This window comes from Anabrus simplex, chromosome 1 (assembly GCF_040414725.1).
Source record: "Anabrus simplex isolate iqAnaSimp1 chromosome 1, ASM4041472v1, whole genome shotgun sequence".
NCBI lineage: Eukaryota > Metazoa > Arthropoda > Insecta > Orthoptera > Tettigoniidae > Anabrus > Anabrus simplex.
In genome coordinates, this window is record NC_090265.1 from 787,424,338 (window position 1) to 787,448,154 (window position 23,817).

Below are 23,817 nucleotides of genomic sequence, written 5' to 3' on the forward strand. Positions count from 1 at the left end.
GTACAGTTCTTAGCTAATTAGCGTCTTGTGTTCTGATCAAAAGTAATTTAAAAGTTTAATGCAATACTAGTAATAGATTAAAATTACAAATCAGATTTCTAACAGAACCCCACTTTTGACAACACGGAACTGTATCATTACGACAGACAGGGGATACCTTGGGTGTTATATTACAGCCCCCACACCAAGGGGATCAGCGCTGATAAGATACGTAATTGTGAATAGTGGTTGTGTACCATACGCTATCATTTCGAACTACACTCTATGGACGGGTTGTTGATGAATCCCCTGTGGTTGGGGGCGGTTGCCTGTCTTAAGAGGCGACTGAAAGGAGCCCCAGGTCCTCTTAACTTTGGATCTTGGTTTGCTGACGACAGCCCCCTAAGTTGAGTCTAGCATCGCCTACACTAGCTTGTGTCAGGCTCCACAACTTCAACTTCCCTATTCTACCTCCCTTTGTCAAGCCTTGTTCTTTGGCAAGTCGTAGGGAGTCTTTATTTGTCACGCCTTTCCTGGCCTTTGTCGTTCTTTGTCCTTTACCTTCAATCGTCCAAGTATCGGATATCTCTGATTAGTGTTAATCCCAAGTTTTACTTCCTCTTAGAACACGAATCAACACCACCGCTGTTGATGAGTGTGCCTCATATAACAACACCACAAATTTATGAATGTGTAAGTGGACGAGACCTGGAGACACTGAAAGGTATCAAATAGACTTCATTACGATCAGGCAACGATTCAGAAACCAGGTGTTGGATTGTAAGTCCTTCCCAGAAGAAGATGTGGACTCTGATCACAGCCCGATGGTCATGTGAAGATGTAGAAATTGTTGAATAAGGGAAGTAGTGCAAGAAGATGAGATCTAGATAAGTTTAAAGAAAGCTGTGTGAGGGGTTTGACCAGGAACATGCCTCAAAAACTATGTGAGGAGGCTAGAGTAAACACAGTACAAGAAAAGTGGACAGTGGCAAAGAATGATATCAGTAGCCCTGCTGAAGAAAGGTAAGGTCAAGTAAGAATAGTAGGGAGATACTCGATCTGAGTGACGAACGGAAAAAATACAATAATGAACAAAATTAGGAGGGTAGAAAAAATACACGGGAATAAATAATGTAGAAGACTGAAAGTGCAGGACCACTAAAGAAGAATGGTTGAAGGAGAAGTGCAAGTGTTTTGAAGTTTGGTTGGTTGTAGGAAAGGTGGATGCTGCATACAGGAAATAAAGGAAAATTTTGGAGTAAGTAAAACTAGGTGCATGAATATTATGAAATAAGATGGGAAAACCACTCCTATGGAAAGAAGACAAGGCAGAAATGTGGCAGGATCATATACAACAATTTTATCAAAGGAAAGAAGTACATGACACGGTTCTGGAACAAGAAGAAGCTGTTGATGCTAATGAAATTGAGGTCAGAATTCAACAGAGTTTTGAGAGATCTGAAGAGGAACAAGTCACCTAGAATTGATGACCATACCCCTAGAATTAAGGACTGCCGTAAGAGAAACCGGCATGGCGAGGTATGATACAGGAGAAGTGCCAATCGATTTTAGACAGAATATTTTTAAAACTATTACCAAGAAAGCAGTGCTCGCAAGTATGAAAACTATCACACCATTAGTTCAGTATCTCACATCTTCAATATTTTAACAAGTATTATGTATGCTGTATAGAAAGTCAAATTGAAGGTCAGTTGGGAGAAGAACAGCTTGGCGTCAGAAGAAATGTAGGAACACGTAAAGCAATCCTGACTTTACATCTGATCTTAGAGATTTGAATTAATAACGGCAAGCTCACATACAGTACATCGTATCTGCAGATCTAGAAAAGGCATTCGATAATATTGATTGGATCAAGCGATTTGAGTTTATGAAGGTGATCGGTGTCAGATATCGAGAGGCAAGAAATATCTCCAATATGTTCTAAAATCAGCCTGCAAAGATAATAATCGAGGGCTTCCGAAAAGAATCAGCAATCTATAAACGAGCGAGGCAAGTCTGAGGTTTGTGCCCTTTTATTTACCATGTTTATATAGTACAAGCGATAAAGAAAATCAAAGACGAATTTTGAAAGGGAATCACAATCCATGGAGAGGCAATCAAAACTCTGAGGTTTGTGATGATATTGATATTTTATCACAGTCTTCATAAGATCTGGAGAAACTGATTAAGGACTTGGAGAAGGAGTAAAAGATAAAAATCAGTAAATCTTAAATAAAAAGTATTGGGGTGCAGTCGAACGTAGTCAAGTGATACAGGAAATATTATGTTAGGAAATTAAGTCTTAAAGGAAAAAGATGAATGTTTTCATTCAGTAATAAAATAACTAATTATCGCAGAAGTAAGGAGGACATAATATGCAGACTAGCACAAGCAAGAAATACCTTTCTTAGGAAAAGAAAAATTGCATACTTCGAACAATGATATAGGGATTAGAAATGTGTTTTGAAGACTTTCTTCTGAAGCCCGGTGTTGTATGGAAGTGAGGCATGGACGATAACACTGCTCACAAAGAAAGAGAACAGAAGCTTTTGTAATGTGGTGTCACAGACGAATGCTTAAGGTGAGGTAGATCGAATCACGAATGAAGAGATACTGAATTGAATTGGTGAGAAAATAACGATTTGGCGAAATTTTACCAGAAGAAGTGAGGACACATTCTATTACTCCCAGGATTTGTTCAGTTGGTTTTTGAGGCAAGTGTAGGCGGTAAGAACGGTAGGGGCAGACCAATGTATAAATGTGAGAAACAGATTAGAATAGAAGGAAGATGTAGTAGTTACGCAGAAATGAAAACATTAGCACAGGAAAGGGTGGCATGGAGCGGTGCATCATGATGAAGATTTCAATGACGTCTGTTTATCTGCAAGGAAATAGTTCTGTAGTTGTATATATGTTTTACTTGAGGTCAGGAAGTGATCAGTAGACCACAAGTGTGAAGGAGCGGTGTCCTCGGAATATTCCACACACAACCTGCTCTGGAATGCTGTCACACACAGATTAATCCATATTTAGAAACGGTCGCGTGTTCAAGAAAAGCTCAGTCATTTCCTTAAAAGAAAGAACTTTGCCATTATTTTTTATTACTATTATTATTATATTGACTCAATGTCATATGTATTAAGACATGGGTGGAGCCTTTCATTTCCATGATTACATCTCGTTGAGAGTGAAGTACAGTGTGAGAGAAAAGTTTAAGATCACCCCTTCAAACTGGTTTATTTGCTGTCGGACTTAAACTTATTTCTGCTTCTTTTTTTCTGTTAATTAGGCAATAATCTAGTTTACAATACAATTATTTGGTACAAGGAGAAATACTCTACCTGAAGAAGCTCAAAAGTATTACATTTTTAAAATTTAAGAAATGACATAAAATTCCACATTTTTAGTTGAAACAGAGTTAAAATTTCAACAATGAAGCTAAAATTGTTGTTTTTTAAGAGATATTACAAAGGGTATTTCAATGCAAGTACGGTATATTACAAATCATCTTTTTTCTTGGATTTAGTGTGTTTGAAATTGTTACTATGAAGTGTCAATGTTTGAATTTCCCTTTTAGGTTCCTTCCACACGATCCATTTGCTTGCCACGCCACGCCACGTCACTCCACTCTACTTCTCAGACACTCTGTTTATCCTTGCTGTGCACTTCCGGCAACTTTCCGGTAACTTCTAGTCCCCACCACATATTTTGCGTCTCAGTTTGAATCTGGACCATGGACGGGAATGTTATCCTTGCGATTTATATTCTTAGGAAAAGATGATTAAGTTGAAAGAACAGTACTAAGGTTCGTTGGGTCCATCCAATGAATTCATATCACCTAGAACGAGGAGCTATCAGCAGACTTGAATCTACAGTGTAACATTTCCTAATGTATAGGCATATGGTAAATGTGTACTAGAAGAATTTCACGAAACGACAATCGGAACCCGAAAGAGTAGCTAATGGCGACTGCAGAAAGGAGATACAGTATTCACCATTATTATTATTATTATTATTATTATTATTATTATTATTATTATTATTATTATTATTATCCATACGTTCTGCCCAACTAAGGAGCGCGTTTGAACTTACTAGCACTTATTTGTCATTCTTCTTCTCTTCCCAGTATCTCTTCATCCTCTCGCTGTGTTCCTTTATCCGTTGTTCAGTCCATCCTCTATTTAGTCCGGTGGGCTTCACAGAAAATTTGTGTTTGTGAATTAAGGTTCAGAATTTTATTCTATCTTGAACGTTTCCTTTGTTAATGCCAATTTCATTTAGATCTTCACTGCTTTCTATTAGCCAATTATTGTCATTTTCCATTGATAAGGTTATGTATAAAATTTTTCTTTGTGAGTCTGTTATTATCCATTCTGTATAAGTGACCATAAGGTATAAAGTGGCAGGGGGGGATTCAGTTAGGTGGAAATGTAATAAGCACTCAGGCCTATGCTGACGAGTTGGTTTTAATGGCAGATTGTGCCAAAAGCGTGCAGTCTAATATCTTGAAACTTGAAATTAGGTGCAATGAGTATGGTATGAAAATTACCCATTTGGAAGACTAAATTGACGTCAGGAGGTAGGAAGTCCAGGAGAAATGAATGTCAGATTGGGAATACAAAGCTGGAACAGGTAGATAATTTCAAGTATACAGGATGTGTGTTCTCCCGGGATGGTAATATAGTAAGTCAGATTGAATCAAGCTGCAGTAAAGCTAATGCAGTGAGCACGCAGTTGCAAACAACATGTTCTGTAAGAAGAAAGTCAGCTCCAGGACAAAATTATCGTTTCATTTTTTACAATTTATTTTACGTTGCAACGATACATACAGGTCGTACGGCGACGATGGGACATGAAAGGCCTAGGAGTGGGAAGTAAGCGGCCAATTCCTTAATTAAGGTACAGCCCCAGCATTTGCCTGGTGTGAAAATGGGAAACCATCTTCATGGCTATCGACAGTGGGATTCGAACCCACTATCCTCCAGATGCAAGCTCACAGCTGCGTGGCCCTAACCACACGCCCAACTCGCCCGGTGAAACTATCCTTACATCGGTCTGACTTCAGACCAACTTTGCTTTACGGTAACGAAAGCTGGGTGAACTCAGGATATCTTATTCATACGTTAGATATAACAGACATGAAAGTAGCGACAATGATTGCTGGTAAATACAGGTGGTAACAATGGCAGGAGGGTACTCGGAATGAGGATATAAAGGCTAAGTTAGGCGTGAACGCAAAGGATGAAGCTGTACGGATAATCCGGCTTCGATGGTGGGGTCATATGAGGTGAATGGACGAGGATAGGTTACCTAGGAGAATAATGGACTCTATTGTGGAGGGTAAGAAAAGTAGAGGTAGACCAAGACGACAATGGTTAGATTCTGTTTCTACCGATTTGAATATAAGAGGTATAGAACTAAATGGGGCCACAGCACTAGTTGCACATTGAGCATTGTAGAGACATTTAGTAAATTCACAGAGGCTTTAAGACTGAACGCTGAAAGGCATAACGGTCTATAATGGTGATGTATGTTCGTCGAAATGTCGTAATTTTGCCTTTTTGATACAATTCCTCATTTGTATCTCTTCGACGTTATTTTGCATGATCTTTGACGAATTGCAGTTCTTTCTTTGTTAGCTTGCTTACTCAGCGCTGGTGGTTCAATAATTTCATCTACATACTTAAATTTGTCCCATTGAGCGATATTTCCATTTTTGGTGATTAGTGGTTGGCTGTTCAAACCTGATCTAGTCACCTCCGTATATTATTATTATTATTATTATTATTATTATTATTATTATTATTATTTCACGATCCCCGTATTGTAATGTTTTTCGCCCGCAATCATAACACGAAAGCTGAAACTTTCATCAGTGTGAGAAATGTCTGAATTGGACATTAAGTTGTAAATAATAGCAGTTTTACCAGTATTATTATTATTAATTGTATATTAATTTTTTCGTAGGTATTATATTATTGTAGTTAGGAAGCAAAATATTCAGTTATATTGTGTATTGTAATAGATATATTATGTACAGCAAGACAGCATAGCAGGACAGTAATTTATTTCAGTCACTTTTTCTTATTTAATACTTTTACAATTTCATTTTATGTCATTTATGTATTAACTTGTTAAGAGTAAGACGTGGACACGTGTGCCTAACCTTGCCAGTTAAAATAAACCATATACATATATAAAACGAGGAAGAAACGTGAGTGACAGCACGCCTCGGAGCCTCGTACCAAAGCAGGCAATACTCACAGTGACACTCGAAACACACTGCTTAAATCTGGTGAAAAAATTAAGATATTTAGAGTTTTTTTTAATATATCCCTACATCCTGCTTTGTCATATACGTATTGGTGTAATTAGGTAACTCTCATTTTCACACAAGATTTTGGTCACAGTTCAAAAACTGTTGAAATATTTCCATCAATATCTCCTTGGAAAAGTATGTGATTTATACGAACAACCCTCTTCTTCCATAAACTATTTTAGATACATCGAAGAGAGCAATTGGGGTAGAATATAGATATAAAAAGAAATATGAACAGTTTAGTTCTTAGAAACTGGTGAATTACGTAAAACAGTTCAACGAATATATCGTCGGTCTCCAAGCAAAACACATTAAGTAATTTTCAGAAGCCTTTCTTTTTGACATAAACATGTCTTACGGCTGGGGATCACCAGAAAATTTGCGTTATGGAAATTATATGACGGAAGTGTAACCCTAGCAACCGTGCAGGCTGTGATGTACAGTATGGATGAATGGTCAGACAATGTTACCTAGCAACCGTGCAGGGTGTGATGTAAGGTATGGGTGGATGGCCAGACAATGTTACCTACCAACCGTGCAAAGCTGTGATGTACAGTATGGATAAATGGTCAGACAATGTTACCTACCAACCGTGCACGGTGTCATGAAAAGTATGGACGGATGGTCAGACAATGTTACCTAGTAACCCTACAGGTTTGTGATGTAAAGTATAGATAGATGGCCAGACAATGTTAGTAGGTAGAAGAGGAGAGAGCTGGCACAGGAGCTAGAGTGCAAGATGGCGGCTATAGACGGGCTCTTATAGGACTAACCTTGGGGAGCTGGCACAGGATCAAGTGGGCAAGATGGCGGCTATACACGGGCTCTTATGGGACTGACCCTAGGGAGGTGGCACAGGAGCAAGTGGGCAAGATGGCCGCCACGCGCAATTCACCTCTACCCACACTCTGTGACCTCTGATACCATGAGAAAATAGGATGTCGTCATCTTATGGAATACTGTCGAAAGAGGCTACTAAAAGGGACACCTGACTTGAGAGCGCATGGGTTAGCGAACTCGGGGTCTTTAGCTGAGTCCAGACATTATGTGTTCTAAGCTGTTGTCTATCTAACCTCCCTTGGCCAACTCTTGTAGGACGCTTCATTTCGAGGTGGTCGGGTCGAGCAGAGTAAAGCTCCTCCAGGGGCACCCTTGTCTTAGGTAGGAGCCGAGCAACCTGTGCTGTTGTTGTGTCTACATCGGCGAACTCGGGTTCCATAGCTGAGTCAAGGCATGTTGTGTACTAAGCTGTCGTCTATCTAACCTCCTTGTGGGAAAGGGGCACCTTTCTTATGGGGAAATCTGACCCGGGGTAGGATGGGCGGTATACATGGGACTTACGTAGATGGCCTAGGGACTAATGCGCAAGACGGCGGCTATGTGCAACTTCCTAGTGCTAGGGTCCCGAGGCAAGATGGCCGCTGCAGGGCCTCTTGCGTATACATAGGCTCTTATGGCTCAAACCCGACTTGGGCTGTGCTAGGACTTTTCGGGTATTGACCTAATTCGAGGTTCTATCTTCCTAACCGGATGCCCTTCCTAACTTAATTCACGGCACAGGGGCTCTTGCGTATACATGGACTATTATGGCTCAAACTCGACGTGGGCTGTGCTAGGGCTTTTCACGTATTACCCTAATTCGAGGTTTTATTCTCTTAACCGGGTGCCTTTCTAACATTCAACTCTCGGTGGAATGACGTAACATAGGTCGGAGGGTGATGGAATACTGCTGTAAGAAACGACTAACTGATGTACCAGGGGCTCTTAACATCCGAGCGTGGTTTAGCGGCTAGAGGACCTCGAGCTGAGTCTGGCATTAATTATAGTTCACTGAATAGGGAATCAAGGGTTTAGCCAGGTAGTAGATTTTAACTCTTGTGACTGGAGAACAATCTTCTACTCATAGCCACGAGGCTTCAGGGACCTGGTGATGATGTACCTGGTTACGCTATGTGAGCAACATCCTCGAACACAGCTGCCGCAGAGAGTGTATGCCGTTACAATTGACATGAATGAAATATCTGACACGAGCAGGTTTCGACTCTTCGACTTTGAACACAACTCTGCTTTTGTAATACTACAGCATCTGTTGGCACGAAGTTGGTGTGTAGCTGAGTCTGGAATAAGCCTAACTCTACAGAGCTGCCTCAGGAGCTTACAATTTGTAACATAATGACCTATTAGTTTTATCAGCCTAACTTGTGGGGCAAGATGGCTGTTATACTCTATTCGTTTAGACTTAACTAGAGAGCTCCTTCAGGGGGGCTCACAGCTTGTAACTTATGACCTAATAGTTTTATCAGCCTGACATTCGATATCTGAGGCAAGGATTGCCATGCCAGATGACTGCTATACTCTATTCGTATGGACTTAACTAGAAGGCTCCTTCAGGGGCTCACATTTTTCTAGTACTCAGGCTGCCTATCACTATTATCAACAGCATCCCTCATCATCACCTTCATCATCTTGCTTCTCCTTATCTCGAAATATGTGCTTAGTAACAGAACTTGTAGCAGGTCTAGACAACAAGGGGGAATTAAAAATGTCTCGCAGAGGTGTGCTTTTTAAATTAGTATTTGCTTGAAAGGTCAAGCATTTATATTTAGTTTTTTATCGATGAATCTGCATGACACGTGGCTTCGTGACGTTGAGCGATCGTGGTATTGTATGGAGGTGAAGCATGGACAATAACTAGCTCAGAAAGAAGTAGAATGAAAGCTTCTGAAATACCGTGTTACAGAAGAATGCTGAAGGTAAGATGGGCAAATCGAATCACGAATGTAAGGATATCGAATCCAGTTCATGAGGAGAGAACAATTTGGGTAAATTTGACGATAAGTAGTGAGAGAATGATAGGGCATATCTTAAGACATCCAGGAATTCTTCAGTGGATTTTTGAGGGAAGTGTAAGTTTTCATGAACGTCTTTCTAATTCTTATATCTACATTCCAAGTGAGAAAATGTATTCTCTTAAAAAATCCCTCAAGATTTCATTTCCTAATCTAATATTTCCAGCAGCTCCTGACTTCGTTCAACTGCACCCCATTACTTTGTTTTGACATTTTTCATGTTGTGCTCCTACTCTACTCTTAAATTTCTCCAGACCTTCTTCAAAATCCAATAAAATAACAATTTCATCGGCAATCTCATGGCTTTGACTTCTCTTTCTTGGATTGCGATTCCCGTTCCAAACTTCTCTTTGATTTCATTTACCGCCCGTTTTCTTATAAACAATGAATATGAGATGTTATGGAAAAACATGTATCAAAAGTTTATTGGCCCGCCTCTGTAGTGTAGTAAATTAAAAAATGAAATGGCGTATGGCTTTTAGTGTCCGGGGACAAGTTCGGCTTACCAGATGCAGGTCTTTTGATTTGACACTCGTAGGTGACCTGCGCGTCGTGGTGAGGATGGAATGATGATGAAGACGACACATACACCCAGCCCCCGTGCCAGCGAAATTAACCAATGATGGTTGAAAATCCCGACCCTGCTGGGAATCGAACCCGGGGCCCCTGTTGCCAAAGGCCAGCACGCTAACCATTTAGCCATGGAGCCGGACTTTGTGGTGTAGTGGTTAGTGTGATTAGCTGCCACCCCCGGAGGCCCAGGTTCGATTCACGGCTCTGCCACGAAATTTGAAAAAAGGTACGAGGGCTGGAACGGGGTCCATTCAGCCTCGCGTGATCAACTGAGTAGAGGTGGGTTCGATTCCCACCTCAGCCATCCTGGAAGTGGTTTTCTGTGGTTTTCCACTTCTCCTCCAGGTAAATTCCGGGATGGTAGCTAACTTAAGTCTACGGCCGCTTCCTTCCCTCTTCCTTGTCTATCCCTTCCAATCTTCCCATCCCCCCGCTAGGCCCCTGTTCAGCATAACAGGTGAGGCCGCCTGGGCGAGGCACTGATCATACTTCCCAGTTGTATCCCCCGACCCAGAGTCTGAAGCTCCAGGACACTGCCCTTGAGGCGGTAGAGGTGGGATCCCTCGCTGAGTCCGAGGGAAAAACCAACCCTAGAGGGTAAGCAGATAAAGAAAGAAAGAAAGAAAGAAAAAAAGAAAGAAAGAAAGAACAAATTTATTGAAACTCTGAAATCTAAGTAAAAATACGTTTTTGCTTCTCTTGTAGAATTAACTAAATTAGACTTACGGGGTTTTTCATTCTTAGGTGTCGATATACAACTTGGTATAGCCTGAAATTTTAAAAAATGTGCACGTTTATTTTGGAAATTTAGAGAGTAAGGCATGAAGCAAATATTCAATATTTACCACAAAATGATAGAGTTGGACGGAAAATGAGGGATCGTGTTTATAGCTGGCAAGCACATTATCATGAGCTGGAAGCAGCAGTAAGCTACAATATGACTTATGTAACACGTTATACAGTCGAGTCGTGACCGAACTTTCATTCATTTAACACGACATTCTATTAACCTTGACGAGGAGTTTAGACCACATAGCAGACTTTCTAAGAGGTGGGCGAAGGCTCGCTGCGCTCTGCGCACGTTGCTAGGCTGCCGTATCTTCAGCTCTCAATAATTGTTTCCAAGAAAGAGCATTCTCTGTTACGTACAGCCATCTGAGTAACATCGCTTCCGCTACAACTGGTCTTATTACCTACATGTGCAACAAGGTTTTAAGATTTGTTTGCCTCTGGAGCGAATTTCTAATGCATGATTCCCGTGTGCTCAGTGATGTAGGATATGTTTGACGTTGGACGCACACTGGTTGGCTGCCCTGAGGATTCACAATGGAGAATATTGATGAGTACGAAGAGGTTTCATCATTCTGCAGCTTGTAAGTCGTTTCGCCTCATTAAGTACCTTCTTTTTAAGTGACCCAAGTGGAATACCAAAACAAACCGTTACATGGTTCAGTGGATTTCTTGCAAAAAATGTAAAGTGTTTCTTTGTTTAAACAACTTGCTCAAAACAGAAGAAGTTCCTCCAGCAACCTTAATTATTCGCTCAGGTATCTTTGACCGTGATGATACAGTGATCTTGATGCTTGCTTGAAGCTGATGATTATGCTTGTTGTTTAATGAGGACATCGGCCTACAGTGATCTTATAATACTAAGAAAAGTGAAACTAAGCGAGTTCATTTACGGAGTTATCAATGAATGAACACGCGCTTTGTAGTAAACGAATGAAAATAATATTATTGGAACCTTAAGTTTTCTTGTATGGATATATATAAGGACTGCTTGGCCGAGACGGTAAAGGAGTGCTCGTTCATTTCGAAGGATGTGGGTTCGAGTCCCCGTCAGGAAATCTAAAAATTAAAACAAAGAGATTTCTACTTCTGGAGGTGCACATGGCCCTGATGTTCAATCAGCCTACATAAATAATGAGTACCACGTTAATTCCTAGAGGCAAAGGAGGCTGAGCGTAGATCTAACCACTGTACCCCTCAAGGATCCTCGTGGCCAGTACGGAGGTGACTTTGCATTTTGCTTACTTTCAGGTGAAGAAACGCGGACTTTTGGGATCCTTGTCACGAAATTGCTTTGCTCACGATGATGATGCTGTTTGTTGTTTAAAGGGATCTAACAACTAGGTCATCGGCCCATGATGATACGAGGTGCAAGAAAATGAAACGACAATTAAAACTTCAAAATGTATCCACTGACCAGAATCTAAAACAAATAATGATGATAAATGACCATGAATCCAAAACAATCATTCATAAGGGTACTCTCACAAGCAACGTAGACCCATGGTGTTCCTTACATAGGCAATGCAGACCCACATTATGGCACCACCTACAGGTAACACAGACACATGGTGTTCTTCATATAATGATACTACTCGCACAGAAACCCTCCCCTGATGATACTAATCACAGGCCCAGCTGGAGGCAGTAGCGGTACGAGTTCCTCAGGTAGTAGTGATTAGTGCTCTAAGAGGGAGCACAACCAGGCACATGTGTAGTAGTACTAATCGCAAGTAAGTTAGTGCCTCATGGTTCCAAATGTATCATCCCTTGGTCGCCCCTTTTATTCGCCTTTTACAACAGACAGGGAATATCGTGGGTGTATTCTTCATATGCATCCACCATCCACAGGGGGCAAACAAGGATCATTCACTTCGAAAAATGAAGTACCGAACAAAGAGAGGCAAGAGCCACGAAGGGCGTGAAAATGAAAGACTCCCTAGGCCTCGAATGCTCTAATACCACTGGAGTCGGAAAAGATCAAGGATTGACCCAGTGAGGTCGGACAGGATACATGAAAGTGAGGAGCCTGACACAAGTAAGTGAAAGCTAAGATCTTCGTAGTCGCCAACCCACGCTCCCAAGTTGAGAGTCCCTGGGGCCCTTTTTAGTCGCCTCTTACGACAGACAGGTGATGCTGTTAGAGTATTCTTCCTCTGCGTCCCATATCCACAAGCGTTTGTTTTTCTTCTGACACCCATATTATTTTGCAAAGAAGAAAGCTATACCTTCCAGTTTCAACTTAGTTACTGTAACTTAAAAAGTTCAGCCTGCCAAACAAACTAGTGGTATAACTTACCTGTAAACAAACATACACTATTATACAAAGAATGTCATGTTTCGTTTTACAGTACATGAACATCCTCAGATTCTATGAAATAATTTTAAATCATGGGAATATGTGTACAACATCGTTCTGTGTTGCGTAAACAAGTCAAGTGGTGGAGATATTTTCTCTGAACTGAGGATCCAGTATGAATCCTACCAATCTGATATCTATAAATAAATAATCGAGTTGCGCTACTTACATTTGACCTCGATATATAGTGTTAGAAGTTGTGATGAATTGAGTCAAAAATTAGTCTGGTTTGATTAATCATCACACTCTAATTTCTCACTGTGTTTCATGTTCGAGGGCTTTTACAATATTAAACACCCACAAAAACACACAATTTATGATTTACAGGTCAAAGCCCTGCATTTATTAAAACTTGAATAATAACAAAGGACACGCTTACAACAACTAGAATGTAAACACAGTAGCACAGATTCATTGCACGTGAGTATGAAGCAATTCGTTCTCAATTTTTCCATCACCGGGCGAGTTGGCTGTGCGGTTAGGGGCGCGCAGCTGTGGGCTTGCACTCGGGAGGTGGTGGCTTCAAACTACACAGTCGGCATCTCTGGAGATGGTTTTCCGTAGTTTCCCATTTTCACATCAGGCATATGCTGGGGCTGTACCTTAATGTAGGCCACGGCCGCTTCCATCCCACTCGTAGCCCTTTCCTTTCCCAGACCTACCTGTGTCGGTGTGACAAACCAACTTATAAAATAAATAAGAATGTTCGACGTAATGTCAATTGTCCTCAGAATGGAGTAAGCGTACGTGTCCTTTGTTTAAAAAAACGTATGTTGTAAATAAGAGTGTAGGTATTTAAAATTATAACGAATCTTCTTCAACTTCTTTTTCTACCGTTTTTCCCACACCTGTAGTGTCGCGGCTGAGAACTGTGTCACACGTGTGGATTTGGCCCATGTTTTACGGCCGGATGTTCCTCCTGACGCCAAACCTACATGGAGGGATGCAGTCAGTAATCACTATTGCGTATTTTTGTGGTGGTTGGTAGTGTAGTGTGTTGTTTGAATATGAAGAGGAAAGTGTTGGGACAAACACAAACACCCAGTCCCAGGGACAGAAGAATTAATCAAAGGCTATCAAATTCCCCGATCAGGCCGGAAATCGAACCCTGGACTCCCTGAATCGAAGGTCTCAACGCTGACCATTCAGCCAATGAGTCGGACTATGACGAATTTTATAGTTGAGAAGTAATTTTAAGATTAAATTAATACGTAAATTATTCGTAAAACCGACAAACTTCTTGAAAAGTGCAAACAGTTGTTCTGAAAAGAAGCTAATTATGGGACTAGGTCTTAATTACTTTAAAAGTCGAGTATGGTTACCCGTGAGGTTTCATGACATCCTTGGGTCTTCCGACACCTTGCCCTTAACTACATGTGCTGAGCTGAAATAAGCGAGGTGCCCTAAAAACAAAACATAAAGGCCATCCATCCCCTGTTGGCGCTAACAATGAACCTATACGCACTTGCACCAGCCATAAAAGTACAATATAGATGCTTTATTTTACGAAGGCTTATCTGTAGGAAATAGTGCCTACATCGAGGCACATCGAGACTATCATTGGGCTGTACGCAATCGAGACTGTTGGCAATCGCGACGACACCCTCGAGGGAGGAGCATCGTACAGGGTTGCCATATTTCTGCATTATGTTCTCATTCACCTCGCTTTCGGCTCACTTCCTCATTCGCTCAGACCGCTGTGCTCTGTTGCAGACTACTTGTCCATATTATTACTGACTTGGTCTCATCTTCTGTTATATTTAAGAGGAACCGGGATGATAAGCTCAGACAGTAGAGCGCTGGCCTTCAGAGCCAAACTTAGCAGGTTCAATCCTAGCTTAGTCCCGTGCTCAAATACGTCAGCTTCGTGTCTGCAGATTTACTGGCACTTAGAAGAACACCTACGGTAGTAAATGTTGGCACCTCGTCATCTCCAAAACCGTAAAAGTAGTTGACAGCACTCAAAATCGATAACATTATATTCTTTAACGGGGGTCCTACCTATAGCCTGCTAAATAGCGAACAGCGTCCTCTTTAAACGGATCCACCTTTGTAATTCTGGAAGTTCTAGGTCTCTTCTTTCTTAGATGAACCCTCTTCTGAGTTGTTGTATTTCTCCATTTTGTCACAGTACTTTTGCTAACTCTACGAGATTTGGTAGTGCGTCCCTGGACTCTCTGTAATGGAATTAAAGGACCACTCCTTACCAAAAATCTCGTAGCCTCCTCTTCAAAGAATTTCCCTGCGCCAAATATCATTTCTCTTCCTCAGCACGGCCGTCGGTATTTTCAGGAGGTGGACAAGTCCTGGGCATCACTGTCCCACGAGAAGTATTCATCATACTCGAAGTATGTACTGAAATAAAATAACTTGCAGGTTCTACATGGGGAGCATCAGCATCCACTCTTAGGTCGTCAGCACTGGGACTGGTAAACTACAGCCGAGTGTTGTTCTTCTGTTTGGCTGAATAGTCCTTATGTTAAGAATATTGATCTTGTTCTGAATCAGACGATACGCATTGTCAGCGGCGCAGTCAGATCTACTCCTCTTTTCTGGTTGCCAGTCTTGATCCACATAACACCTCCAAGGATTCGCAGACAAAACAACCTAATTCGCGGATTCAGGAAGATAACAATGAACCCAAGTCTTCCCATTCATGAAGACATGGTTGTTAGGTATGGACGTCTGAAGTCAAGATCTCCGCCCATTCAGACTGCAAGGGAACTCATCAATACGAACTTTAACGGTTTTGATGAATGGCAATTGGAGTGGACCAACTCAGCTCCAGATGAATGGCAGATCTTCTTTAGTCGCCAACACCCACCACCTGGTTTTAATCTCCCCAGAAGAACTTCGGTTCTTCTCAACAGAGTCCGTACCAATCATGGATGATGTGGGTCATTGTTGCATATGTGGGGTATGCGCTCCTCCCCTGAGTGCGACTGTGGTGAGAGGAAACAGACCATCCGTCATATTGTCACCGAATGTCCTAGGAGGTCATACTCCGGTCAGCTGAAGGAGTTTGTGTGTGCTTCTGACGGGGTTGTACAATGGTTGGACAGCTTGGATTTAAGTTTATGAACTGTTTTAGAGATTGGTTGATTGTTTAAAGTGTTATATTGTTTGTTATATTTTTGAATATTTGTATGTAGAGTTATGTACTAGCCATAAGCTGAATAAATAATTACGTTTTTAACGTTAGATACTTAATAACGACCAAAAACAGAAACAGAAATAGAATGTCACTCACACTGAACTGCTTTTGACAAGATCTAACTCAGAAGTGAGAGGTTTGGCGACTCCAAGCAACACGAGTTGGCCAGCAGGCTTATCTCCTCGGAAACCGCAGTCGCCCACCATCGTTGCCATGGCAACTATACCCCCTACTCCCTTCTCCCCACCCAGACAGGTAATAAACGGACCTACCTCTAAGAAATGTCATAACTCAACTTTCAGTATTACGACCTTTAGGCGACAGTAGCAAAAATACAAACGCCGCGGCGACCTGGGGCCCGGGATTCCTGTATCCCTAAACTAGCCTATGATTACCACTTGAAGATATGCACAAATAATAACAAATAATTAATGTTTTAGATCTCTACTGTCACTCTAGTTAATTACGGACATTTTTTTGTTATTACGTTAGCTGCGGCCGGCCCCGCGGTGTAGGGGTAGCGTGCTTGCCTCTTATCTGGAGGCCCCGGGTTCGATTTCAGGCCAGGGCAGAGATATACATTTATACCTGGACCTGAGGGCTTGTTCGAGGTCTACTCAGCCTACGTGATTAGAATTGAGGAGCTATTTGACGGTGAGATAGCGGCCCCGGTCTAGAAAGCCAAGAATAACGGCCGAGAGGATTCGTCGTGCTGACCACACGATACCTCGTAATCTGCAGGGCTTGGGGCTGAGCAGCGGTCGCTTGGTAGGCCAAGGCCCTTCGACGGCTGTAGTGCCATGAGCGTTGGGGGCGAGTAACCTTAGCTGCAGTCGTCCGTTACGATCAGAACTCTTTTTCCTGAACATTCTGCATACATGTCAGGCGGAGTACTTCAGGCGGTAGAGCTTTGGCCTCATGAGCTCAAATTAACGGGCTCCAATCCCGCCCCCTGTCTGGTGGTATTTGAATATGTCAGCCTCGTGCCGGTAGGTACAGGAACTGTTGCGGGAAAAATTCAGGCACCTCGGCATCTCATAACACCGTAAATGTAATTAGTGGGACGGTAAAACAATAACGTTATTATTTTAAACATTCTGAATTATTATTTGAGGAGGAGAGATTTGAGTTTAGAACAGGATGGATCCATATAATAGGGTATATTGGTCCACCTATTAATTAAGTTAGGTGGGGGACAAATTCCGTCCGCGCACCTAATTTCTTCCCCCTAGGGTTTTCAAGTTTTCACGGTTGCTACCTAATGTTTAGCAGCGCGCACACGCGTAGCCTCATCCCGTCGTCTTCTTGTGAGAGTTTGTTGTGTGCACCACGTTAAGTTCCCGTGTACAAGGAGGATTCATTTTCCATGCTGAGCTGAGTTAGTGCAGCATTCAAATTAAGAGCCTGTTATTCCTAGATTGAGATGTGTATGAAATACAAGGCTGTATTTCAGTAGTGTACAACTAAGCGTAGAGTAGGGGGTATAGTTGCCATGGCAACGATGGTGGGCGACTGCGGTTAAACGACATCCGAAGTGTCACTATTCATTTCAGCGACACCGAAAACTATGGATTGTATAATATTTTCGATTGTTTTTATGTATCAACCCCTCCAACCCATATCCCTAGTGGCGGTATCATAACCCCAAGCGTTTTATCTCCTGGTAGTAAGTCATAAGTGTACCACGTTTGGTTGAAATCTCTGCAATAGTCCCCAAAACTATTGATCCGATACTCTTATTGGTCGTTTTTAGTTAGATATATTTCACTCCCTCCCCTAGTGGTTCTAGGGGTGTCTTATCCTAAACAGTACATTTTTCAGATAGCAAGTTATACTTGTACCAATTTTGGTTGATAGCTACGTTGGAACATACATACGTCTATTATATCGGTCATTTTGGACAAAATCCTTTTACCCTTTCTCAACCCATATCCCAAAGGGGCCGAATATGTAATTTTAAAAAATCTGGAGTATCACTGATTATCTCAGCGACCCCGAAAACTATGGATTCGGTACTATTTCCGATTTTTATGTCTCACCCTCCACCCTAAGAGCTCTAGGGGTGTCTTCTCCACACGCGGTTAGTCTCCTGATAGTAAGTCATATGTGTTCCAAGTTTGGTAGAAATCGCTCCAGTAGTCTTGAAAAGTATGGTTCGAGACTAATATCGGTTGTTTTTAGTTATATTTATATTTCACCCCCTCCCCCAGGGGTTCCAAGGGTGTCCTACCCCAACATAATTTTCGCAGATAGCAAATAATATTTGTAACAAATAACGTTGACAGCTATGCTGGAAAATGCACACATACATCCATAACTCGGTCATTTTGATAAATTTTTTTTTACCCTTTCTCAACCCTTATGCCAAAGGTGGATGAACTTGGAGTCTCAAAAGATCCAGAGTGTTACTAATCATCTCAGCAACCCCGGAAAGTATGGATTCTACACTATTATCGATTATTTTTATATATTATCACCCCTTGTCCCCCGCTCCTAAGCGTGCTTGGGGTGTCTTATCCCACACGTTTCGTCTTCTGATACTAAGTCATAAGTGTACCAAGTTCGGTTGAAATCGCTCATGATTGTGGTTTACAAGGGAATGTAATACAAATATATCTATATACAATACATTTATAGATATTATATAGACTCGTCTTTGTTCGCTGGGGACTCCGCCCCCGAACTCTCAATTGCTCTCCGTTAAAAGTGGGTGATAACTCATGCCATTCCACCCTTGATATTCTACATTTTTCACAGGTTCATAAATACTTTTTACATCTAATACACAACTGCATTCTTCAAACTTGACAGAACTATCAAGTTGGTCGTATGACATGAAAGTTCAGCTTGATCACGGCATGTTGGATTCCTATTAGCATGTAACAGGTGCGGTCATCAACCTACAAGTAAGAACGGTACATTATAAAACAAGCGGCGTGTTCCCATCCTCCTCTATACAGCCTTTCTCGCTGGACTATCATGATACAACATATCTTGCTGTCGTCTAGCGACAATCTGTCCATCAAGTCGACCCAGTCTTGATGCGGCTTTGCCATGAAGCAACCCTTTGGATTTAGTTCAAACCACTTCTCAATCCGTCTCAGAAGTAATAAGAAAAAATTGTAAATTTTTCAGCGAAATCGGTCCAGTAGTTTTGGAGTCCATGCGAGACAGACACACATATGTTCACTTTTATATTTATATTTATGAAGTTTAATATTATTTTCAGATGACAATTGGCAAGCTGTATGATAAGGAGGCTATTCAAAAGGCTATTAAGGCAGTAAGGGACAAGAAAATGGATTACAAACTTTTAAGTAAAGTGTTTAAAATCCCACGAGCAACGCTAAAAGACTATGTTAACAAAGAATATCGAGAAAACATTTTTCATGAATGACCTTCAAGTAAGTCATTGCAGGGAAAAGTTAAGGTTAGGGTAAAGTTAGAAATAAAAATATATTAAAATTAATTGTACTTTTCATAAATTTGGTGGCGGACGAAATTACGAACATATTTGTAGTTTAGTTTTAGCAGTGTTTATGTTCATGTCAAATATCGACTATCTTACATTATAACTGTTTCATTGCAACTTGCCCGTAATTGGAGAATATATTCAGTAATATGTATACCAATTTCTAGCCTTGCCCATAATGTTCCTGAATTTCTACAACTCCAAATCTGCTAAGTGGATGAAATATGGGCTATGTAACATAACTTTCATGAATCTGTTATATTCCCATTGAAACTGTTATTCGGTACTAGTTTCGACCCTTACAGTCATGTTCAGCAGTACGTAGTCAATTGGTATATAAAAAACAAAACAGAGCACACTTCTGAGAAAAGAAAACACTTAAATATCTCTTTAAAAGCAAATCCCTCAATAATGTATCTTGGATATGGCGTCAAGTCCATAATGCATTATAATTTTAGTGATAATTTTAGAGATAATATTAGTTCCACCGCGATGGTTGTGGAAATATTCATATCTTTGATGTGATGCATGTGACTTGTAGAACCTTAAACGATATACTTAAAACGTTTTGTGAGGGCGGACATTGATAAAATAGGCCGAATGGAACAGAAACCTTGTGTTTGTGGCTATCATTATGAATCACGTATTGAAACCGGATGGAATCAGTCTGAACACACGTCGTCGTAACTAATGATTGCGCATGAACCTTCAGTGAAGTGGTGTGGACATCTCGTCTAGTGGGAAGTTAGTGTTCTCCAGTACCAGGACGGAATTATACAATACTGTGAAGTAGTTATGTTAAATGTTAACCGGGCAGCGATGTGTGATTCCTATCTGAGAATGTATTAGAGCTTACGTCACAATCAAATACCGTGAGCTCATTGGATACGTGGAAATGAATGTTAATGATCTCACGTGATGTGCAGCCCGGAGGGTCTCTAGGTCTCTCAGTCTCAACGCAATGAAACTTGCTCACAGAAATGGAAGGTTTTATAAAACAAAATTATTTTGTGTGCTAAGAGCCGAAAAGTGTGACTGGTCTGATCTACAGCTGAAATGAGAGCACGAGCGGCTTCCCTTCTCATTTCATAGCCCTCCTTGGATCGGTGGTACAGTGTCGATCTCCGGACCCCGAGATCATGGGTTCAAGCCCGGAAAAAAGTTCGTGTTTAGGCGAGGAAAGTCCATTCGACCGTGGATTGTGTACGATGTCGGGACGAAAAACGTTTCTGAAGACACATTATGTGTTAACCCGAGAAAATTGAAGCTCAGCAGTTTGGCGGAGTAAGACGTGACATGCAAATTGATATGTAATCAATCTAGATTGCATAAGTTACACGTCTAGCTGAGGTCATGCTGTTACTATTGCTGGGATGCAGACGCGGATCCAGGGAGTAGCTAAGGAGGGTTTTAGCGCACCCTCTCCTTGATTAATTTAGAAGTTTACAAAGTTGTTTTCTGTTTAATGAAATCATACCTAACAGTTTTGTTTCTGCATTAAATACGGAGGCTGTGTCACTAATGTTCGCTAGAGATGAAGAGTAGTATAGTGACTATAGGATAGTAAGTCTTGAATTCGAACTCGTCCTAGCATTGGCGAGAGGACTGGCAACAATAGGCTGCATGTTGGCAGCGACCGCAGAATCCACGGCTTCACAAGTTATGGCGAGCTTTGGATGGGGTGCATCACATAGAATATGCGTATTACTTCACAAGTAATTCTTGAAGTATTAGCTGAAAGTATACTATCTGCTATGCAATGAATAGCAAACGTAAATTTTCTAGTGGGACCGATGACCTAGATGTTACGCTCTTCTAAACACCAAGCATCATAATTAAATTTTGTAGTGTCTCAATTTTATTGTACTTTTAAAAGCCAACAAAAAATTAAGCTGAAAATAAAACATAACATTTTTTTAGATTAAGGCTTATTCTGAATACTACTGTTAACAAAGTGGCCACTTTAGAAAGGCTTATTCCCAGTAATTTTTCTAAGTTTTCGGTGACGAAATTATTAAAGCAGCAGGGACGGGTGATGCAGATTGCACCGCAACAAGTGCTGAATTAATAGGGAAAATATCACTCTGGACAGATAATTGACAAAATATCATCCAGAAGACATTAGCAGGCCAAAAAGTAGCATCTATTAGCTCTATGCAAAGGAGATTTCTTTCCCAATATTAGACTATTGCTACAGATGATTGCCACCCATCCAGTCACAACAGTCTCTACAGTCGCTAGAGTCGGCACTGCGTATTTTGAAAACCTACAAGTACAATGGGATAGAACCTGCTTAATGGCCTTGTATATTTCTAACTGGTCAACTTTTGATTGATGTGAACTGCTAACACTTAATTGTGCATTTGATGCACCCGTAATACTTTAAACATTATGTACTGGAATTTTTTGGTGAAATTAATATCAAATTGCTTACCTTCCTTAAAATAAACTTGGAAAATGTAATCACTACGGAAGTAAAATGTCCCAATTACTCGTTGTTTTTGTTGTGTGGTATTGTTTTTAAGTTAGCCCCTCTCTTTAGGGAATCCTGGATCCGCTTTTGCTGAGATGAGATTCGTGTGACGCACACGCGATGGAATCATAAGTGGAACGAGGAAGTTATGAAAGAGATGAACGCAGAACTATTATTAAAATTCATGGGAAGATACCGAGAGTCTTGAAGGATCCTGTTAAACTAAATAGAAAGGCCAAGAGATGGATCGAGCCGGCAGCAGACCACTTCGCCTAGTACCTGTTTGGATTGAGAACATGGTTATAATAACAATTAGTATTACTGTTATTCTACCTCATTTTCCCAAATACGTGAGGTTGCGGCTACCAACTGTGTCCCACGTGAGGGTTTGTCCCTGTTTTACGGCCGGATGCCCCTCCTGACCCAACTCTATATGTAGGGATGAAATCACAACTGCGTGTTTCTGTGCTGGTTGGTAGTGTAATGTGTTGTTTGAATATGAGGAGGAAAGTGTTGGTACAAACACAAATACCCAGCAACCGAGCCAGAAGAATTAATTAGACGTGATTAAAATCCCCGACACGGCTGGGAATCGAACCCGGAACCCTCCGAACCGAAGTCTTCAACGATCACAATTCAGCCAATGAGTCGGATTATTATTATTATTATTATTATTATTATTATTATTATTATTATTATTATTATTATTATTATTATTGAAAATGAAAACCTACAACTTGTTTTCGAGTCATTGACCGGGTCATGGATGTAATGAATGAATCAGATATATGCTGTTAGTACAATGGGGTCGCCACTCCCAAAGTGATTTATTAATGACTGATAGATGCTATGAAATGAGAATGGAGAGTGTTGCTGGAATGAAAGATGACAGGGAAAACCGGAGTACCCGGAGAAAAACCAGTCCCGCCTCCGCTTTGTCCAGCACAAATCTCACATGGAGTGACCGGGATTTGAACCACGGTATCCAGCGGTGAGAGACCGACGCGCTGCCGTCTGAGCCACGGAGGCTCCGTTATTATTATTATTATTATTATTATTATTATTATTATTATTATTATTATTATTATTATTATTATTATTATTATTATTATTTCACAGAGCATTGTCAGCTGATACCACCTCGTATTTAACAACGGAACCACAGTGTCAGATTAAACTTGGGACTGGGAAGGAGTGTGATTCAGCCACCCCTTCCAATGTAGTCTTATGCAACTCAACTAACGTGTGACATGGTTATAACGTGGTGATTCCCCTGCAGGCGTACTGTATGTTACTAATGGCCAGTGAGTACATTTTTCACACGATTCCGAACCATACCGACAGGTTACATCGTCCACTCGCAAAATATCACGCCTTGAAATCATGTAGCGACCGACTTCCTTTGACCATGTATGTTTAAAGAGTCGTGCCTCGCGACCGGGTGTAACGATGAGGGGAACCAATGCATAAAACTAGGTAACAGTGCGGTAATTAATGTCTTAAATATCTAATCAGATGGCGTATATAATTTACTCTCGCCGTACTACCAGCATGTACCCAGGAGTGTAGTGTAGCGGATGTGATTAGGCGTTAGCCCAGCAGTCGAACGGAATGTGCTTTCAGCGGTTCGAATCCTGCGTAGTTTAAATATGTTTGCATCGGTATGATATTTGAATACGTAAACACAGGCCCACGTTCGCCACATTCAAACAGTACAATGCTTTTATTCACCTTGTGCCCTATGCTCGGCATGTTTTCCACAGATGAATACGTTGACATAAGCAAGACAATACGCGTGCGAGGCACTACGTCTGTAGCAGCAACGGTATCCCGACAGGCGACACCCG